The 3,612-nt window shown below is 35.5% G+C and overlaps 1 protein-coding gene across 4 annotated transcripts in view; it reads right to left on the reverse strand.

Annotated features, from left to right (window-relative positions):
* The window catches only part of TAFA5 (TAFA chemokine like family member 5), a 522,400-nt gene that overhangs the window by 491,220 nt on the left and 27,568 nt on the right, over nucleotides 1-3,612 (reverse strand). The gene's annotated exons all lie outside the window — the stretch shown is intronic.

Genomic DNA, 3,612 nt, shown 5'->3' on the forward strand with positions numbered 1-3,612 from the left:
TTCATACAAAAAGCACCTCAGTATTTACAGCAAAGCCACTGAATAAACATACTAAACAATAGTTCTGAACCAAAATCATGTTACTTAGATTCCTGATGTAGCACGCAGCTGTGAACCCACAGAAAATTGGTTTAATTTGACCAAACTCTAACATGGAAAAATGCAAGTCCCAGTTACAAAGGAGAAAAAAAAAAAAAAACAAAAACCAAAACAATTTGATGTACATTTACAACATAAAACCAGTAACTTAAAAGTTCATTGTAGGCAATTCTCTCTGGTCTGCTATTGTTCATTAAACAAGTGTGCAGAATTCATGTCTGGGATCCAGAAATGTCACAACTCCTCTAATTCCGAATTGCCACTGAATGTGTTCATCCTCTACCAGGATAGTCTTCTGATACTTTTTACAGTTACTGATGCTTCTATTAAGTAAATGAACTCCTTGGTGGTCACACCAAGCACCATGAACAGCCTATTTCAACTACTTCATTTTTGCCTTCTCCTGTTGAGAATCTACCAAGTCAAACCATTTTTTCTTGGTTGGAGAATATTACATTATGTTTATCACTATAGCAACTAACCTAATTGATTTGATGCAAGCTTCTTTTCCACCATAGGATGGAGCCACTATCCCAACTATAAACTAAACATTTAAGAAAGAAAAAAATATCATTTTATCATTTACCATGTCAAAGAGAACATAATTGGACTTCAGAAAGCAAGGTATACATAAAAATCTAATGGACTGTACATATGCATCCAGAACATGCTTCATAAATATGCTTATCTGTCAGGGGAAACTCAGAGTATGGTGTTTACTGATTGCTCCTGGTAATAGGGATGACTATTGTACAACAAATACATTCCCAGAAACAAAGATTCAAAAAGTAATTAGGGGAAGGGGAAGCAACGTTCATATAATTGATTCAGGAATAAGCTTTGTCAGACTAACAGATTAAAAATTAAAATAAGGTAGATCAAAAGTTTTATTTATAATGCTACAAAAAAAAAAGGGAAAATGGAACAGTTCTGTTGTGGGTTGTTTTTTTGTTTTGTTTTGGGTTTTTTTGGTGCTGCAGGGCTTGATGTAAATGTAGTAAAATGGTACAGTGAGAGATAATCAGATATAAGGTTTCTGCAATTTCTTTAATAATATATTCATCTTTGTGGTTTTTCACAGAATTCTGCTTGGTATCTGAGATTTAAGTTGATATACTTCCATATAGCTGAATATGAGGTGTGTGAAAAAATACAAACCACCTTACGTTGTCAAGTTCTGGGTTTTTTTACTTCCTAAGAAATATGTCAAGGCTACTATTCTTAAAACATAAGTAAGTCACGTCTGTCTGTCCATGTCCCCCCCAGCTATGCTTTGCTTCAAAAAATAAGGCAGCAAATTACAAAAGACTGAATAAGCCCTAGATGATTTTTAAAACAATTCATAACATTTGCAGTACTACTTCACCTAGAAATGGCTTCATATTTTTTTTTCCTTGATTTTTAAACATCTTCACCCTTTCCACAGAGCAAAAGCATCTTTTTTGCAGTTTTTCAAATACTACCGCTAGAGAAAATGTTCATGGTGCTTCGTTAACATTTGGAATTGCAGTTGTCAAATCAGTGAAACATTACATAAACGGTGGAGTGTTTTGACACTGCATATTTTAAGCTGCATGGTGCTTTTCAGCGCTATATGGAACGAAGAGCGTACTACATGTTTGAGGAACATCATCTGCATTGGCTGAGAGAACTAATTAGAAACTGGTCATTTAAGCACACCAGATAGGCTAACATTTGCATTATTCAGCATTAGTAAACAATGCAAAAAATAAATAATGAACAATATATAACAATTCAAATTAACAGCTTCATTCCTTAGAACAGAACACTGTCAAACCTCTCACTGTTGAACATAAATAATTTTTAACGTGTCAGAGTTACAATTAACTCTTTCTGAGGCTGTGCTGACAGAAAGTATCTGCACAGAAGATTTATCTTCTCACAAAAAGCCTGGGACCCTCCGAGCATTACTAGCACAAATATAATAAAATAATTCCTATTACTAACATCCAGTTGAGTTCCCTTTACACTTGAACTATTCATCCTGTAATACATATTTACTGAGTCACTTATCTTCCAGTATGACAAGAATTCTTTTAAATCTCAGTAAGTTGTTTAGCATTCCCCTATGTTAGCATATCGAAAATAGCATTGTGTACAAAATGAAACTATTTAGAAGTGTGACCTGTTTGATATGATTTTTTATGACAAGTGTAATGCAAAATGTGCTAAATGACAAAAAAAATAGTTACAAAATATGTTATTCTCTTTGGAATATGCCTCTTTCATCTTGTCAGTACAAAAAGTCCCTGTAACATGCAAAAAAAAAAAAAAAAAAAAAAAAAAAAAAAAGTCAATTAAAGGTTCTTTTAGGCAATTACAATCTTGTTTCAGGAGAAAAAAAAATAGCACAGAAAAATGGAGAATATAATATAATTGGCGGGAATGTAATAGAGGGTTAAGAAATGCAGCAGGCATGCTCCTGAAAACCAGAATCTATTCCCTATTCATCATAACCTACACCTATTACAGCTCAACAAGACAAGCCTAGTGCAAAGTCTTTTATGCTACAGCTAATGAAAAGAATACGCATTACAATGAAATTACAGACCACATTCAGCTCAAGTTGGGAAAATACAGTGTAGATTCATTTTGGCAAAGCTATGCAGGTCCCTCCTAATAAATTACATATTTTTTTATTATTGCATAGAAACTGCTTTTTCTGTACTCTTTGAAAGATTTCCACTCTGGTACTATGGACTAACTTGCATTCCACAGAAGTATGGGCATTAACTGTATATATATTAGATAACTGCTTGAAAATTACTTTTGCTAAGAGCAATACAAACTAGCAGGAAAAAATTAAAGACCTTTTAAAGTATTAGTAGACCAGGCACTTGATTCTTACAGATACCTTAACTGTAACTCAGTCTGATTAATGAAAAATCTCCCAAGTCTGAAATATACATAACTCCACCGATAACCTGTGATGCAGCTCTAAAACTGATGGCATGGGCTTACTAAACTGCTGAGGATATGCTAAGGAAGTGCCAGGGTTTGAGCCAATGCAATTTCACTGTCAGAGAATCACATATGATCTTGGTGATGTTAAGACATCTGTCACTTGACTAAGTATGTGCTTCCTAAATGGATGAACATAAGCAAAACAGCTCCTGCTCACAAAGGTGGACAGGAGATAAGAGAGTGTGTACGTGGAGGGCGCAGTCGGGGAGAAAGCTGGTAGCATCTGATAATAAACAGTGACCAGTGGATCACGGTTACTACCAGTAAAAAGTTTGTTCCTAAAACCCAAGAGATGTGTCTGCTTGGACTGGAAATGCCACATCTACAAGCTAAGGACATCTCATGCTCCCGAGAAGCAGCAGTATTACAAGACGGGGGAGTGAGGGGAGATGTGTTGAGGTGGCAAGTCTGAGGCACAGTACCTACGCCTGCCAGCTTCAGAACTTGGCCTTTGCCAGAAGCGTTACCTCAGACAGCAACGGCGTGGATTTATGCCCAGCAAAAGCACCAGGACAAATATGTACTTAC

Source organism: Falco punctatus, assembly GCF_963210335.1.
Source record: "Falco punctatus genome assembly, chromosome: 6".
NCBI classification, from domain to species: Eukaryota; Metazoa; Chordata; class Aves; order Falconiformes; family Falconidae; genus Falco; species Falco punctatus.